Below are 19,344 nucleotides of genomic sequence, written 5' to 3' on the forward strand. Positions count from 1 at the left end.
ATCAGTTATGTGTGGCTCTGCGGCAGACGTCAGGACATTTGTCAGATGTGTTATGATGAGAGTCAAATGGCAGGCTCCGTGCCGGACCCCAAGGGCAGATGCCCAGATGAAGGCAGCATGAGCCCTGCTCTGACGAAGCCTGCGGTCCAGCCAGGCAGTGGGCACCAAACAAGCCTTGTTACCAGGGTTGATGGCTGTGTGGGACAGGTAGCAGTGCAGTGCGGCATCCGGGAGGAAAGACTGGAGACATCAGTTTTGGGCTTCTCGGAGGAGGCAGGCGTGGGACTGGGAGGCTTCTGATTTGTAGCAATCCCTGCTCCCCACCCCCCACCCGACCCACCACCGTGACAGGGTCTCCAGGGTCTCCGGTGCTAAACTGGGTCAAGTGCAGCCGGGTTGAAAGGCAGAGCACCAGACTGAGAGTCGAAAGAGGGTGTCATCTGGGGAAGCATCGACACCAGGCCCTCGCACTTGTGGATTCCATGACTCGGGATGATTGAGTGACCCCCTCGGAACTGCAGGTGTCGTCGTCCATAAAATGGAGATTCTGGCTGCTGTGCGGGGCTGGCCAGAGGACACACGCAGCGTGAGAGAGTATGTGCGGAGCTCTGGCATGGGAACAGCATCAGGCCCGTGGTCATGTTCAGCACAAAGCAAAGAAATGCACAAAAGAGAGATCCCTCCAGTTAGCCAGCCGATGTGGAACCCAGCCTGTTGCCCTCACCCGGCCCCAATTTTCTCATTTGTGAAACGATCTTAGCATTCAAAGGCAGCTGCATCCAGAAACCTACAGATACATTCTGTCTGGCTGGGGCTCCTACAGGATTTCCTTTTGGTCTGGATTTCTTTTTTTTTTTTTTTTTTTACCTTTAGGTCACAACCCCCCACCATTAAATATTGTTTATGTCACTTGCCCAGCCCTTGTAGACATTTTCCATTTACAACCCCACAAAGACCTTTTCCACTTTGACGTTCTGCGGCTCTCCAGAGACACACATTTGCCCGATTCTCGTCCATCAGTGGCATTCGTGATTTCTGCTGACAGCGTCTGAAGAAAGCCTCCTCTGTGAGCCCCGGAAGCACAGGGCCGGCTGCAGGGGGGACATTCCCCTTTCCAGCCTGGGCTGCTGTTCCATGCCCTGTCCCCTACCATCACGAGATCACCAGGTGGGGTTCCCAGGAACCACAGGTCTTCTTTTTGGCCACTCGAGCTGCTTTAGGAGTCTTGCCCTGAAGTCACCTAAAAGAAATGCCACAGAGTATCAGGGGTGTCCTGAAAAGTGCCTCTGCTTCTGCTGGAAAACGTGACCCACCAGCCTTAAGTAACACTCGGGAATCCCTTCCTTATCCAAAAACCTGAGAGCTCAGTGGGGGACTTACAGGGTGGGCCTTTCTGGAACCTGTTTCCAGGTTGAAATGAAAAAGAGAGCATGGCGACTTTTCAGATGCTGGTAGGTGAGCCATCGCTGCTTCTCCGCTAGAGGATTTCTTGTCACGAGGGAGAGTCTGGGAAGCCCCTTCTTCCTCAAACAAACATGCCCCAAGCTCCCAGCTCTGTGCAGAAACCCTGAGAGAAGCTGAGGCATAAAGAAGTAAAAGACACTGTCCCTACCCTCTAGTACCTCCGGTGTCCAAGAAAGGGACCGACTTGCCAATAACTACAATACAGTGGGGTACCTGGTGTAGGCAGCCCATCCTTTTTGGTTATTAAAACAGCCATGGGATCTCATCGTGCTGTATTTCATTACAGGAATGTTAAGCACAAAAATGGAACCCAGAGGGATAAGTCAAAATAAATACTACTCGATAGCAACAGACATATTTTGAGCATGTTTTTTTTTTCCCTTTGGATTTTTAAGGCACTCTCATAGCTCCAAATAGTCAATATCCAATAAGGAAAATGAAAACAATTACGTTCATGTAACCAGAATGCAGGTAATGAAAAGAGTCAAGAACATCTCTGTACTAGTTTATTAAGATAAGTCTTAGCTGGAAAAACCTTCATTTGTCATTTCTTTCCTAGTATCACTGTAGTCCCTGAAATAAAAGCCTTTCTTTTTTTTTCCTCGCCAGGCAGGGTATAAAATAATGAGACAGGAATGATGTTTGGGGTTGGTATTTTTATTGGTTTTGATTATTTTTTTTTTAACAAGAATGCAAAACTCCTACGTGTAGGTAAATATTTCTTTAACTACTGTCTTCAACGCACAGGATTTCTGGCAAAGGGTTACCTCCTCCAAGACTTGCCTTCCAAAATTGCAGATTTCTTTCTGACTCTTCTGCCTGGTGACAGCTCATTGGGCCTTTTAGGGTGCATTTGTCTTTTAGAAACAACAACAAGTCCTTGGGAGCCACATTTTGTAGTTAAAATGGGTGATGACATTGGGATGAGATCCTGTGGAGATTTTGTTTTCAGGAGGGGCTCTTTTTCAAAACAAAAGTGTATAAACAGCATCATGCCCCATGCACTCTTCCTCTCGAGATTCTGATGACAAGAACCAGCCCCATGAAGCCCCAAATCTTCCCACTCGGGAACCTCTTGATGGCCTCTTGCCATGTGGCAGATTGGTTTCTCTCTCCTGAGCCGGAGGGATTAGATTTACTACTTTAATGCCCATTGTTGAAAACACAACCTTCGCTGAATGTCTGGGAACATTTTGCAAGGAGAGTTCATTTCCTTCAGCGCAACAATGGTACTTTGGGGTTTGGCTGGGGGTGGGGGGTGGGGGGAGCTGTCTTTATTCTAAGATATTCATGTTTAAGAATTGAGGGCTGAAGCATCGTATCAGCAACTCATTTTCAAATGGTTCAGCACAGGGGAGCTACAGATCAATGATATAGAGTGGTACAGATAGATGAAGTCAGAGAGAGATGATAGATGGACAGGTGGATGGATAGACAGACAGACACCACAAGCAGGACAAAAAAGGCCAATGCCAAGAGTCGTTGAATGCAGTTGGAAGTTTATAGTTGTTATTGTACTATTCTTTTCAGTTCGCCGTGCTTAAATATTTCATAATAAGTTGGGTGGCAAGAATAGCTTCAGGCTTTCCTCTGGGTTAAATTTTCCCAAGTTTCTTACGAGGATAGCATTCAGCCTCCTCCTCTCCGTCCCCCTCCCCACACACGCTGGCATGTGCGCGCGCGCACTCATACACACACACACACACACACACTCATGAGCCCTGCTTTTCCTGGAAGAAATAATCCTGCAGTTTAGCAGAATGTCACTGTTTTCCATGGCAGCCTTTCTTTACATTTTTCCCTCAGCATTTTAATTAGGGCTGTGAGTCACTGTGCTTTATGAAGGCTGGTGACAATGTCATTTACGGCTGTTTAGCATCCCAATCGAGCCTTCTTCTGCGGCGCTCATTACATCAGGGGCATTGAGCAGGGAGCAGGCGACACTTCTCTCTGTCAGCAGCAGAACAGGCTCCGGGCCTCTTGAGGAATTCAGAAATGAGCTTGAGGTTCGTCCCTGGAATATCTTCCTGGGTCCCCTTTTCTTCTGCTGAGGTTAATAGCCCTGGTGTGGTTTGAGTGCTTTTCAGCTGCTGAAGGTGATCCAGACCTGAGGACTGGACATCCTTCTTGGAGACAGCAGGCTTTTCTCGCAGGCACGGGGTGCGGGGGTGGGAGGGGGAGGTCTGACTTGCCCTGACATCGGCCCTTGGATGAGTGAGACTCCTGTGGATATGAGGCGACAGCAGGAGGCAGGATTCTGGAGCCCACCCAAGCCAAAGTCGAATGCGGCCACTGCTATGTGTTCACCCTGTGAGCTGCGGGTAGCTGTGCATCTCTCTTTAAACCGCCTTTACCTCTTCTGTAAACCTGAGCATAACTCTACTCTACCAGGTTATCGGGACCCTTAAGTACTTGGTGCCTTTCTGTGCTCCGTACATTTCTTTGTGAGGATGAGGACCCCCGTTAGGATCCTCTGAAGACATGCTACACCCTTGAGCATTAGAGTTGCTACTGCTATTCCTCATCCCTAGGTGCAACAGAGGTGAAAGTTTGTCAGCCCGGATCTGAGCAGGACACGGGAGACACCTGTAGCGATGACACTTTGATTCCAAGATAACACAATGAAAGTGTTATTTAAGGATACAGTTTAAGGGGGTGCCTGGGTGGCTCAGTGGGTTAAGCTTCTGCCTTCGGCTCAGGTCAAGATCTCAGGATCCTGGGATCGAGCCCCGTGTCGGGCTCACTGCTCAGTGGGGAGCCTGCTTCCCCCTCTCTCTGCCTGCCTCTCTGCCTCCTTGTGATCTCTCTCTCTCTCAGTCTCTATCAAATTAATTAATTAATTAATTATTTTTAAGAAAGGATACAGTTTAAGATGCTCACAAGGGAGAGGGAAGCACCCAGGGACCAGCAAGAGTAGGGGGGGTGACGACCACCGCAGGACTGATGGAGCAGGTGGGGAGAGCTTGTTCCCGAAGCCCTGTGGGCCATGCAGTGGGGAGTGGGGGGCTGTCAGTGGAAGCTGTGCTCAGAGAGGAGTGCAGTCCTCTCCAGACCACAGCACTGGGGCAGCCTGGAGCCCCTCTCCCTCCTCCTCCTCATCTCCTTTGTGCCTCCCATTGGCCAAACCCAATCAGAAGCCAGAGGACAAGGAGCCTATTGATATCCATAGAGGTTAGCCTCCTCCTGGGGCCCAGGGTGGAGAACGGACCTGGGGGCAGGTCCCCCAGGAGGGGGCATCCATCCTCACGCGGACAGGGAAAAGGGGAAGACCTCACTGATAATCAGGAAGAAAACCAGCCCCCAACTCGTCTGAATAGAAACCTGCTTCCGTCATCTGGGATGTGCTGGAGTGTCTCCAGCTTTCTGTAGGATCCCCATGAAATTCTCAAACCAAATCGGGCCTTCGCATTCATTTCAAACACCAAAATGCATCCCAAGGTACTTTGAGGAAATGGGAGCGAGCATTATAAAATCAAATGAACAGTTTCAAGGCATTGCAACTTCACCAGCAAATTGTAGGGTAGCGTCTCGGGAAAATAAAGCCTCTGGTCTACCGAGGGGGTAAGTCTTATTGGAGAAGCTGCTGATAGAGGTTTAGTGTTCAGTCAACAAGCAAGCAGTGTAGTGTCTGTTGAATGTCCACTCTGTGTGGCTCTGAGCACGTAGCTGGAGGCGATGGCCTGGTGTATCATACCTGTCAGGTACACACCTTGTGAAGCAGGAGTTCTCAGATGCCAAAGCAAGGCATTCTAGCGGTGCTGTCCCAGGGACCTGGAAACTTCATTGCTGATCTTCAAGGAGATTAATGGATCAAACTTGGAGGAACTTTCTTGATGAAAGCCGAGTGATGGTGTAGAAAGGCTCACGGAGTGGGCTCCAGGAGGCTGATGGGGGTGTCCAGGGATGATGATGGCACGGACCAGCATTCTTCTGGTCAGCAGCTGCGCTAAATGCTGGGCTCACCAAAGCACAGGTTCTCCAAAATGGTAAATTAACATAACATGAAATTTCTCATTTTAAAGGTATACAATTTAGTGGCCTTGAGGGCATCCACTGTATTGTCCAGCCATCACCTCTCTCCAGGTCCAGAACATTCCATCACCCCAGCAGGAAACCTTATCCCCACTAAAAATTGAAAACGCAGGTTCAGGCAAAAATGTGTACCCAAATGTTCACAGCAACACTACCTGTTTGTTTGTTTTTTTAAGGTCCTATTTATTTATTCGAAGGAGAGAGAGATCACAAATAGGCAGAGAGGCAGGCAGAGAGAGAGGAAGGGAAGCAGGCTCCCTGCTGAGCAAAGAGCCCAATGCGGGGCTTGATCCCAGGACCCTAAGATCATGACCTGAGCCAAAGGCAGAGGCTTAACCCACTGAGCCACCCAGGTGCCCCAACACTACCCCAGGTGGAAACAGTTCAACTGTCCATCAACAGATAAACATAATGTAGCATGTCCATAAAATGGAATACTATTCAGCCCTAAAAAGGAATGGCTTACTGATGTGTGCCGTGGCATGGATGATCCTTGAACACAGGCTGCTAAGCGAGTGAATGCAAGCACACAAGGCCACAGATCATAGGATTCCATTTGTAGGAAATGCCTGGAATGGGCAAATCCATAGAGACAGAAAGTGGTTGCCAGGCGCTGAAGGGAGGGGGGAAAAAAAGGCAATGGGGAGAGACTGCTTAACTCGTACCCATTTTAAAACTTTTTATTTTGAAGTAGTTTTAGATTTACAGAAATGTTGCTGAATAGTGCAGCAAGTTTCTTTATCCCCTTTACCCAGCACCCCCTAATGTTAACGCCGTGTATGGTTTTCTCATAGTCATGAACGAAACTACAGTTTATTTGAATTTCACTTTCCCATGAGTGGCCGTTTTCTGTTCCCAACTCTTATCCAGGATCCCACACACTCTCAGAGCTCATTTCTCCTTGGTCTCCTCTGATCTGTGATAGTCCATGACACGGGCTGTCTCTCATGAATTTGACAGTTGTGAAGATGACTGGTTGATTACTTTGGAGAAAGTCCCTCAATTTGAGTTTGTTCAGTGCTTTTCTCGTGACTGGGACAAGATGATACCCGTTTGTTTGTTTTGTTTGCTCATTAAATATTTGTTTTGATCGATAATAGAAAAACGTAGCTGGCCCTCTTTGTACCATGATTTGATGGATGTTATGCCTCAGGATAAGGCTGTCGTTAGGATTTAGGGTAAAACGTGAGTCAGCTCTAAGGAAAAATAGTAGATGATTGCCTAGGATGAGACACAGGGACCGCACAGAGATAAGAAGGTGGTTAAGACCACTGGGGGGAACTGACACCATTTTATGTAAATTTTATGTAAATTTCATAAGCGCCTTGCAAAGAAAATACTATCATTCACCATTTTACAGATTAGGAACAAGAGGCACAGAGATGCCAAGTGCCTTGCCCAAGGCCAGCCAAGTCAGTAAATGGCAGAGTCAGCATTTGAAGCCAGGATCGACAGTCCTACCCTTGACAACCACCCCCGCCCCCAACAAGCCTTCTTTGCCATGTCTGTGATGTCAGCTTTGGTGCTGCTCATGGTGGCGTCATTCTTTTTTCTCTGCGATTTTACTGCAGGGGAATGTTTGTGGAGCTCTGTTCTGTAGGGCTGAATCAGGAGGGAAAGTGTCGCTCGGGCTTGAGGGAGGGGTGACTTCTAGGGGCTTACCAGGTGCACTGGTACAACAGGAGATGAAGACCCAGCCAGTTCAGGTAACCCCAAGGTAGAGTCCCTAAGGAAAACGAATGGGGTCTTGGACTGTGTGTTCCCTCTAAATGAAGAAGGGAAGCTGGTTTCTGTCCAGCTCCTGTTGGAATGAGTAGGCAGACTGGTTTGACATCAAAAGTGAGAGTTCCATTTACAGAGAAAGGTGTCAGTCCAGAAAGGGTCTTTGTAAACACACCGAGTTGAGGGAAGAAGCAGCTAAGAGTTAAGGGTGACAATTATGTGAAATGCTCTACCGTTCTCAGTAGCTTTAACCCGAGGATAATGAGATACAATGAGCGTCAGCCACAGGGGATAAGCGGGAACAGGTGCAGAGGGCTTTCAGGAAGGTAGGCATCCATCAAACCCCTGGATCACCTAGGGTCACCTATGGCAGGACCCAAGCACTAAGCACATCTGTCCTTGCACTGAGCAGCTTCTAAAGGTGACCTTCCTTATTTCCCTTTAAAACTCACTACAGACAGGGGTTCCCATGGTCAAATAAATACCTGAAGGGTCCTGACAACAAACACATGCATGAGGGGTGCTGTGTGGGAGCCCAGAGGAACTGGAGAGCTTACAACCTGTCTAAAGGGGGTGCCACCACCCACTCCATATGTCTGCTCACATTCAGGAATACAGACCCAGTCCTTGAACTCATCCAGTGTTGCAAGAAAACCAGAAATTTGCATTTCATGTGAAATTTCCAGTTTTTATGTGGTGGTGTCCAATTTGAAATAAAATGTTTTTAGCTATGTTGACCAAACAACAGAGATCACAAGTAGGCAGAGAGGCAGGAGGAAGCAGGCTCCCTGTTGAGCAGAGAGCCCGATGTGGGGCTTGATCCCAGGACCCTGGGATCATGACCTGAGCTGAAGGCAGAGGCTTTAACCCACTGAGCCACCCAGGCGCCCCTGACCTGAGCCTTTTTGAAGCAAGTGATATCCTGGGTCTAAAGCACTTTTGTGCAGAACAGTTTCTAGCTCAGGTAGAAATGAAATTCCATTTGCAATGGCCATTTTTGCAGGTCACGAAATCATTGAAAATCTGCAATTGTACTCAGTTCAGCCTAATATTATTGCTCCCTTGACTCAAGTGTCCTGCTCGAAGCTTCATGAGACTGCAAAAAAAAGTAACACAGGCATTTAGAGGCAAATGGGAGCAATGTTTCTCAAGCCATAACGTGCACACCCATCACCTGGGGGTCTTCTGAAAATGCAGAGTCTATTCACAGGGCTGAGGTGGGGCCTGAGGTTCTGCATTCCTAACCAGCTCTCAGCTGATACCTCCTGTCCATGGACCACACCGTGTCTGGCAGCACTAGACCATGTCCATCCCTGGTGATTCTACAAACTACATTGAGACCCGCTCTTTTATTTTTTTTTTTAGTATTTTATTTATTTATTTGACAGAGAGGTCACAAGTAAGCAGAGAGGCAGGCGAAGAGAGAGGAGGAAGCAGGCTCCCCACTGAGCAGAGAGCCCGAAGCGGGGCTTGATCCCAGGACCCTGAGATCATGACCTGAGCCGAAGGCAGAAGCTTAACCCACTGAGCCACCCAGGTGCCCAAGACCCCCCTTTTGACCTCCTCTTTTTCTGAATCCAGGTGTTCTTACCCAAGGATGTGTGGTCTTGTGTATTTGCTTTTTGATTTATAATGGGCTGCATTATCCACCCCCACCCCCGCAGCTGCTTGACCAGAACTGAGCTCATACCAACCCTGCCTTCCTACATGGCCAGAATGGAGCTCTGGCTGTGACAGGGATGCTCTGGTTTTCCACTGGTCCCCACTATTCCCTCTCACCTCCCACCTGGGCTACTTCATCCCATAGCTGTGGGCCCAGAGATTGAGATTTTGATTTACTGAGGACCTACTATGCGCTGGGCCCCTTGCTGCGCACCGAGGGTACAATGATAAACCAGAAAAGCATGATCCCTGTCTTCAAGGAGTGTACAATCTCATAGTTCATTTAGGATGATAGGGTTTGGGGACAAAGTAGTTACTCAATAAATGAGCAAATGAAGGCGTTGTGGGTGGGGTCTCTGATATTAGGATCCTGATTTTTATTTTTAATTTGAAAAACTACATTGATATTTATGGCTCTGTTAATCAATACTGAATGAGCATAATCAGGTTTTTATCCTAATTTTGAATTTGATCATTTAAGCATTTACTTTGACAAGCAACTGATATGGGGTCTGTGGACCCCTATAGAGGTTTGGTGATGATTTTTTCCCTCCCTTCACCTGTCATGGTGTCTTCACAGCCTCTGTTATCAATCTGGATAGGGAGCTAATAATTGGAGGTGGTTCACTAGTTAGGGAGGGATAAGGAGATTCTGGACTACGCAGGCTTATTTTGAATAATTAAGAAATAGTATAACATACATAAAAAGCATCTACCAAGAAGGCTGCAGCTCACATCCTGAAATTAGCATTACCGTCAAATATAGGACCCTGAGTAAATTTCCAGATTTCATGGGGAAAGCAAGGAAGATGAGCCTGTAACTTGAGTTTGAGAAGATACCATACAAGAGAGATCCTCACTCTGACTCAGTCTCTAAGAACATTTGGCAAATCCTTCCCTTTCTATAAGCCTCAAATTTCTCATCTGTAAAATGTAGGGTTAATCCAATGACTCCTACTCTTACTGGGTAATGGAATGCTTAGAAAAGCATATTATGGACTATCTCCCCATATAAACATGCATATGCACAGACAAAAAAGTTGTGCACACAATTCCAGGATTGTCAGCAATCCCCGAGCCCTGCTGAGGGTCCATAGACTCCTTATTGTGAGCAGTTAAAATAGAAAACCTCACAGTCCATTTCAGCACAAATTACTAACATTATGCATGGTGATCAGGCCAACTGAAATAAAAATACATAGTATTTGGAAAGCGGCAACAGCAAAGAATTTGAGCTGGCATTATTTGCAGGTAATACAGTTATCTGCTTGGAAAATCTGAGTCTAAAACTTACTGCAGCGAATAAAAGAGTTTAGTAAGTTAAAAATAAAAAGCAAAGATTTTGAGCTCAGATAAAATTGGTTTGTGTCAGTCTCTTGGTCACTGACTGTAGCTGGATAAACTCTGCAATGTAGTTAACCTCTTTGTGCCTCAATTTCAACATCTATAAAATGGGAGTAATACAATCATGACTTTCACATAGTTGTTGCAAGGATAAAATTAGATAATTCAGTGAAGTGCTTACATATATGAATGTTCAAAATATTAGGTTGAATTATAAGACGGTGGTGAATTTGATCATTTCCAAACCTACTAATTTAATATAGTGCAACCTAATTAATAAAAATTCAATGAAAAAAATTGCTGTGGATAACAGATCATTTACTCAGTGAATATTTATTTTGTACTTACCCGGCCCTAACATATTTTAAGAAGAGAGTGAATTATATCTTTCAAATCAAAGCAGACCTATGCTGCCTGTGCAAATGTACATCACACCCATATCTGCCTTGGAGAGCTATTTTTCCTCCTGTCCTTCGCCCTTTGTCCCCACATCCATGCTAATATAGAACAGGTGCAAATGCATTTAGTCAATCTGAGAGTCTTGGATCTTTTACTCAAGTTTAACCCATTTACGTTTATTGTTTTTTCTGATCTATCTGACATTCGTGGTGTCATTCTCAACATTGCCATTTGTGTTTTCTATTTAATGTATTCTCTCTTCACTGAAACGAATTTGCAACTGATTCAGACCTATCTGGATGGTGTGACCTATTTGCAGGGGACTTTCAAGTTAAAGGAGCAGATATTATCCCTCTTGCCTTTAAAATAACCATTCTTATTTCTTTTTCCTTCCATGGGCACCTTTTGCCTAACCTAGTTTTCCTTCACCAGGGACAACCAAGGATACCAGGCATGAGAGGAGACACTTGGTTGAGTGTCAAGTTAACACTGAGCGGCAGTCTGAAGGGTACCATTCTTGATGTCCTCCCTGAAATAAAGACTCAACATTGCTACGACAGTTGACATTCACGGTTTACAGAGTGCTCTTTACAGCACCTGTCAATTGAATCTTCACAAAAACCTTGGAAGTGGTTTTATTACCTTTTCAATTTCACAAAAAGAAATTGACATTCAAAGTGTTGAATGACTTGCCCAAAATCAAATGGCTGGGGAATGAGCTAAATCAAGTGTTTATTTTCTATAATCTCCCTTCATTCTCAAAATTATGGAAATAATGATACCGGCAAATGTTGACTCTTCAGTATACTAGACCACAGTTAAATTATCTATTACTACTCAGGAATGATGGTTTTATCAAATTAGTTTCATTCATTCTTATCCTTTCTTTTGCCCTATTTTTACCCTGCCCTCCTCTGCTCTCATAGCCAGGAAATGCCATCATGATCCTTCTACTTGTAGAAGCCAGAAGCTTTGGCCTTTGCCCCTCTACTGATTCAGTCACCACAAACTGTTGACCCAACCTCCTAAATATCTTTTAAACCTACCCACGTCCCTACTTCCTCCCTGCACAATGCTAACCACTGTCATCTCTCATCTCTGGCCTGCAGCAGCCTCCTAACTCGGGCTCCCCATAGCCAGCCTTGCCTCCCAGCCCTATTTTCCAGGCAGCAGCCAGAGTGATCTTTCTAGAATCTAAATCTGACCGTAGAATTTCTCTCCTCAAAACTCTTCAGAGCTTGTCATCACTGTAAGAATGAAGTCCAAAGTCTTTAACTTGGCTCTCAAGAGAGCTGCATGATCCAGCTTCTGAAGACCTCTCTGGCTTTATAAGACACTGGCTTTCTTCTACTGCCACAGTGGAGAGAGCATGGGGGAGTGGCTTAGATGCCTGTTGTCTCCCTTCTCCGTGCCTTTTCTCCTCCACCCCTCCCTCCCACCATCTACCCATTCAGTGTGGCTAACTCTATATTCTGACTCTTCCTCCAGGAAGCCTTCCCTGACCACCAGCACCCAGACTGTTAGGCATCCTGTCCATGCTGCTATTAACACCCTGTATTTCCACTTTGCACTATATGCTACATTTGTCATAATACCTCTCTCCACCCTCCCTGCTCCTGTCCCCACCAGACAGTAAGCTCTGAGGACAGGGAAGTTGTCTGTCTTATCCTTGCTGGCCCAGGTGAGAGCTGTATAAGGGTTCATAATGAGCAAATAGATGGTGTGAATGGGGGGGGGGGAGGAAGAGAGGAAGGAGGAAAAGGGAGGGGAGGAAGAAAGAGGAAAAGAGGGAAGGGTTAATTGAGGGTATGAAATACGCACTGTCTTTTTGCAACCATTTGTGTTTCATTTTTACATTAATACCAGTAGTGTGTCATTTTTACAGTAATGAGGCCATCGTCTTGGCTGTGATAATAGTCACATACCTGGCTTGAGATCGTTCATTTTCCTTGAGGTACGATCTAAAGCGACTCTAAAAAGAGTGGTTTAGGGCTGCCACACATTTAACGTAGATTATCCCATCGAATGTACTCCCACTTAATTACCCCATGTAATATACTGGTTTCTATCTTCAAGGTAGAAACCATCATGTTCCCATTTTACAGATGACAAATCTGAGGCCAATAGGTAGTAGAAGTGGGTCACAAAGTCTTGTCTTTTGGCTCTAACTCTCCTGCCTTTGACCACTCCATGACACCCCCAGGAACGGAGTATGTCTGGTGGGGGGTGGGGGGGAGGAAGGGTGCATCTCTGGTGACTTTTGTGCCACTGAGGGGTGATGGAAGAATTTAATTACCTTAGCCCCAGACCCTGGAGTGTTCTGTCTCTGTGATGGATATAGTACTCTCCAGCTGGCTGAACTCACTCATAAAAATGAGCTTTGCAAAATGAAGATAAAATGAAGAGTCCATAATTCCCCAGATCTGTTCCAACATGAGGATAATAGCCCTGTAGCTCTCTCCTGATAATGGACCCATGACATACCCGTCTCACCCCAGTGGTGTTGACTCACCCCCAAGATCCAGGGCCTGAGTTTCTGGCTGCCTCTCTTGAGTTCCATGCCTCAACACCCCAAATCCCACCCCTTCGGTGTTCCAAGGACTCAGTGGGAGGATCCGCTCTCTGAAAAGTAAGACCAACCTGTGGGTCCACAGCTTTCTCTTGGTTCTTCAGCACAGAGAGCTTTAAGCAACATAGGTCCTCGTGATAGCGTAGACGACCAATAGAATAAAGGCTGCTTGTATGATAATTATTAGTAGTAGCAGTGGGAAGAGGGCTCATCGGCTGGGCACTTACTGTAGTGTATGGCGTATTGTAAGAACTCGGAAAATATTAACTATCATTCCATCTTCACAGACACTCTGAAGAGATGCTACTATCATCCCCATTTTATAGATGCAGGAACCAGGACTCAGAGTGGTTAAGCAACTTGCCCACCATCACAAAGCCAAGTGGAGAAGCTTAAGTACACATCTAAGACAGTCTGACTTCACAGACGGTGCTTTTTTTTTAAAATAGGATACAAAAACATAGTAAAAGATGAATAAATAAGCATTATGAAGGAACATACAAAAAAAAAAAAAAAGAACATACAATAAAAAGTAAGTTTTCCTCCCAATCCATCCTATCCCTAGCCTTCTGGTCCCTTCACCCAGAAGCAAGCACTGTTACTGGTGTCTTGGATATTTTTCCAGAGAGACTGAGTGCATCTCCAAACTTATTAAAGTATTGATGAAAACATAGGATGGATGTGTAACTATATTTATAGATCTGTGCTGTTCATCTTTTGAAATTTCACAGTGTGTCTTCAAGAGCGTTCCTCGTTGGTCCTTTTAAATCGAATCCTTTCCCCCTTATTTAATGCCTGCACAGGACTCCATCGTATGGATGTGCCATTGTGTATTTAATCTGTTGATACTCTGAACAACTCTGTGTGTAAGGATGTTCCTTCCAGTTTATCTGCAGGAGAAAGTCCTAAAAACTGAATTGCCAGGACAGAGATCTGTGTATTTTAAATTGTAGGGTAGATCCTGTCAAATTGCCGTTCAAAGAGGTAGTACAAAGCGGCAGTGTGAGAGAGCGAGTGTTTCCTGCTGCCTCGCGACAGGGTGTCATCTCAGCCTGGAAACACCCGTGAACTTATCCTGCTCTCTCTGACTTATGCTTAAGAGGTATGGGCAGTAGGTCTGGGGAGATTGAGGTCATTATCAGCAAACCGAAGCTGTGAAACATGTCTGGGGTACCCCGTGGGGACCAGGTGCCCCTGTCTCTGGGATCCCCGAGACACAGAATGCCAACTCAACCCCCCTGATTTGCAGAGGTTGGCGGGTTTGTAGCTATGACTTGTCAGCGTGGGAGAAAGCACGTCGGCTTGATTCCCCGGGTGGTGTTCTCTCTGGGGAAAGACTGCAAATTAGCAGTTCGGGAGATGTAAGGAAGTTGGTTGCTTCGTGGTGTTTTGTTGTTGTTTTTTAAAGAGCACAGTTGGGTTATGGGGCGGGTCTTTTGTGTGTGTGGAGGGTGGCGGTATTTTGTTTTGATTTTAAGACATGGAGACTTGAGATTTGTTTTTAAATAAGATTGGAGGGAGATGGGAAACAGAGCTGTAACCCATCATAGATTTGGTAGGAGTGCGAACGGAAAACACCCAGGAGTTCACAGGCTGGGTGTTGTCTTTTTCCTTCGATATTGTTCATTTAAAAGGTAATACACGTATAATTAAAAACATAATTTAAATGATATTCAAATAGAAAAATAAGATAGACTGCAAAGTATGTCTCCCTCCTACTTCTGACTTGTAATATTCTTTGTGAATTGCAACCACTAATACCCTTTCCTTCCAGAATATTCTCTGCATTTACACATGCAGAATTTACATGTATTTTTGTATCATGGGCTCATTTCATACCTGTGAGTAGAGATCTGCCTCATTCTTTTTAAAGAAACGGGCATTGTATAGAGGGTTAGACTTCAAAGGACTTTCAGACAATGGGATGTTGCAGACTCTGTTCTTAGCCCTGGTGACATCCTGCTGTTGCCTCCCTCTTCACATAGTTCTAGGTGGATTTTTCTCCCCTGCCCCATCCCCATCACGCCTGTTCTCAGAGGTCAGCCTCAAACGTGGCAAGATCTTTGCTAACCCTCTGTACCATTTTTCTGGTTTCTTTAGAAAGAATAATTATCTTCTGCCTGGTGAAGTTACCAGTAGATTCTCAAGGGGGCCTAAGGGAATACAGAGAGGTCGGACTCTAGACTGGCCCAATTTTACGTTCTTTTTTTTTCTAAGTAGCCTTTGAAACCCAGTGTGTATTTTGCTCTTACGACAGATCTCAGTGGAACCAGCCACAGTTAAGGGGGGTTCAGTGGCCACATGCGGCTAGCAGCTGCCTTACTGGAGAGCACAGCCCTAGACAGCTCCCCGCATCCGTTGCTGACCCATGTTGAATGGACCCCTTGCTTCCCCAGGCCTCTTGTCTCCTCTCATTTTCGAATGAAAGTTGGTTTGGATGATCTCAAGAGCTCCCCTTCATCCCAATGTCTTCTGACCTTCAGTGCTAAAAATGGAAGGTCGTGGACAAGCCAAGACAAGTAGGTCTGATATAGCAGCTTAATCTCACCATCTGTAAAATGGGGACAATCCGGTGTCACCCCGATCAGAGTGAGGATGAAAAATTATGGCAGCCGTTGAGGAAGTGATTTGGGGAGGAAGAGAAATGAGGCACATGGTGGGGTTGGTGTGAGGATTGGGATTCACCCCAGTGAGTGCGCCGAATCCACTCGCTAGACCCAAGGTTGCCGACCGGGTTCACTTCTCTGAACCCTACTCACCTCATCCACGGGTAACGTAACGTGGGGCTAGGGGTCTCTCCATACAGTCTCTGCCTGGATCAAATAAGGCACCCGTGCAGAGGGCTGGGCACCCTGCTTAGCTCATAGGAAACTCTCCAGTACTAGAAACCGCCGCTGTCCCCACCTCCTGGTCGCAGAAACGCAGGCCAGAATGGGGAGTGGCTTGCCCAAGGTCACGGTGAGATGGTAGTAGCAGACGCTGCCCTATTTTGGCTCCCTCCTTGTTGCTGGCAACTGTCCCAAAAGTCAACCGCTAATTTCCTCGCAGCAAGGTAAATGAAATAAATACGCCCAAAACTGCTGAACTACTCGAATGAGGCCCGGGTCCAAGTATTGTTTCCATGGTATGTACGCTGGCGTGCATGCATGTGATTTGTTTATAATCACTGCTCCAAAGGGCGGAGGCTGGCTTGGCAGGACGTGCCGCCCAGCACCCGGCTCCCCGTGTTCAGGGTCCTGTTCCACGACCAGTGCCAGATCCCACCAGCTTTCCAGCAAAGGGCCCCTTCGAGATGGCACATGAAACTACCTGGGCGAAACTGGGATGGTGGAGAAAATTAAAACGACAAGCCAGGAAGCCCAGATCGTTACCTATTATATAACAGTAACAGGAAGCCCTTTCTTCTAGGCATTGGCTGTGCGACATTGCTGCGTACCCCGCACTCGCCGTTTTAATTACTCCTTCTGGTTACCCAGGAAAGGGGTGGCTGCTTAACAAGCCCGTTTTACAGATAAGGAAATAGAAGTTCCAAGAAAATAAAGAACTCATCTGGAAACAGAGAGAGCCAGGAAGGGGCCTTAAAAATCTTCCCCGGGGAAGAAGGGTCGCCAGCCACCCCCGTTGACGCAGGAGCCTCCTGGACTCCGGACATTCATAAGCTGGGACAAGTGGGTCTCCCTAGAGCAGCTTAATTTATTCATCTGTAAAATGGGGATATTCAAACTTGACCTTGGTGAGAGTGAGAATAAAATTACTGCAGCAGATGAGGCTGTGTTCTGCGGAGGAACAGGAGGGAGACAGAGTGTTGTGGGATTATTATTAGGATCAAGGTAGATGGGTGAGTAGAGCTCAGAATCTGTCGGCTGAGACACAGAGCTTGTCCCTTCCTCTCTCCCTCTCTGCAGACACTGAATATCCCTGCTTCTTCCAAGCCCAGCCTCTTTCCAGTTCCTTCCAACAATCAGGTTGCCTTTCTTAGGTCAAAGTGTGAGAAACAGCATCCCAATTTCCCAAGCACCGGCCAGTAGCCCTCCCTGATTTGAAAACCAGCCGAGAAAGAGTTTGAAAAGCTGAACGTGGCTGGGAAGTCTTGTGGGTCATTTTATCCTTTTTCTTTTGTCTTGAGGTAGGCCCAGGATCTGTCCTTTTCTAGGGTCTGGCCCAAGCCAGCAGTGGGAGAAAAGCTCTTTGGAAACCTTGCCTTCCCAAAAGCTCACCTGCGAGTCCCTTCTTTAATTAAAGAATGGAGTCCACTGCCAAAGTTGGACACTCAAGAGAGAGCTAGAGGTCTCAGCTGTCTCTGCCTCCAGCTAAACAACCAACATCCTGGGTTTGGTACCCAGAAGAAATGGGGCTTGGGAGAGTTAAGGAAGCAAAAGGGTCAGGGAAGGACCGATCCTCCCCTGTGAGGAAAGACACAGGGGTTCTGGATGGTTCTCTCTCTCTCCACAAACCAGAACCCCAGCAGCAAGAAGCTGAAAGACACTCAGCCAGTCGACACACGGGCCACACATGCTCACACACCCAGCGGAGAAATGACACAGCACGAGGGCAATGCATGAATACAGAGAGACACACAACACACACACCACAACACCAGATGGAGAACACAGCCCGGGCCGGGCCTGGGTATTCATTATTCCCTCACCCACACAGAGGGGCTGGCGGAGTTACATAACGTGGGCTGCAAAAGGGGGAGGCTAGCTTACTAACCGCCCCGCCCTAAGGGGATCCAGGAAGGGGCACCTCCTTCTTGGGGGGGGCAGGTGTCTGCACCCATCTCCCGCTCACAGAGGCAGCGGGGAGCTTGTCGGCTGCCTCAGCCCCTGGATGACCCCGGGAGTTCGCTAAAAGGGAAACGAGGAGTGAGCGTCACTTTGTTCGTGGTGACAGCTGGGGGCTCCCTCCTTGCGCTGAGCATGGCGAGGATGTCAGCCGGGAAGGCTGCTTGGGATAGAACTGGAAACTGGGCTTGAACTGGGGGGCTAGAGCAAGGTGGAGGGGTTCTCTGCTGCCTCCCACCAGCCCCCACCCCCCCACCCCCGCAACCCACAGATCACCCACTCCAGGTCAGACACACGGGACACACTAAGGTAACTGCCTGCTGTGCTCATGCCGCAGGGGCACACATCTCACCTGGGCCACAGTGTCCCCAGCTGGACTCCCTGTCACCCCTCACTACCCCAGCCATACCCCATTTCTCCAAACCTGGGGGAGCCAGAGGGAGTTAAGAAAGTAACAAGAATATGAACTTTTCTCAACTGGAGTGTAAGTTTAAAAAGCTCGTGCTCAAGAGTGGGGCAGACCTGGGTTCAAAGCCTCTCTTTGCTGTCATTTCCACGTGACTTTAGACAACTAACTAACGCCCTTCCCAGGCCTGTTGAAGGGTTACCATGAGGATCAAAGGCCAATGTATTTATATACACGCACATACATACATTAAGAGCATACCTGTTTAATAAGTCTCCACTATGCTTAATCTTTTGGGATTTTTCTTCATTCAACAAGTACTCATGGAGCACCTACTGTGTGCTCACAATAACCCTGAGGGTACACCGTCCCCTCTCCTTAGTGTTCCCCCATTAGGGATGCAGGCAGTCTGTGGAGTACAGATGTCCTCTAAAGTTTTGTGTGGACCCATGTCTTTGGTGTTTAATATACCCTGTTGCCTTTATAATGGTCTGTCATGTGTCCTCTGGAGCCGGGAACAAGTTGATAGTTACCAAGATGGTCAGAAAGGGTGGTTGACACTGTTGGCGGATTCCCCTTCCAGTGGGCTTGTCTTGGGGACTTGGGGAGTGGGTGGGGCAGAGAGCCCAAGGATCTGTCCTGGCTGAGCTCCTGACAGGCGAGTGGAAATGCGGGTAAGACCCAGAGAGCCAAAGGCCACGAGACAAGTTGCAACGGTGACTCCTCATGATGGGAGAGATAAGAGATGAGATCTTGATTTCTGCCTTTTGGTTTCTAGGCTATCAGGTTTCCCCAGGGAGACTGTTGGTCTCAGGGGGCTTTGATCATGGGAGAGGAAACCAGGCAATTTGCAGCTAACAGGGAAGGGCCCGCATCCCCTCAAGGAGGAAGGATTCCGTTTCGAGGTTGGCTTCCAAACCCTAGTGTCTTGTGGTTAGACTTCTCTGTTGGCTGCATTTTTC

The 19,344-nt window shown here is 47.1% G+C and overlaps 1 protein-coding gene across 10 annotated transcripts in view; it reads left to right on the plus strand.

The window, feature by feature from the left end:
• Nucleotides 1–19,344, plus strand: part of NOS1 (nitric oxide synthase 1) — a 170,974-nt gene that overhangs the window by 68,203 nt on the left and 83,427 nt on the right. The window lies entirely within an intron of this gene.

The sequence above is a fragment of the Mustela erminea genome, chromosome 13 (assembly GCF_009829155.1).
Source record: "Mustela erminea isolate mMusErm1 chromosome 13, mMusErm1.Pri, whole genome shotgun sequence".
Lineage (NCBI taxonomy): Eukaryota > Metazoa > Chordata > Mammalia > Carnivora > Mustelidae > Mustela > Mustela erminea.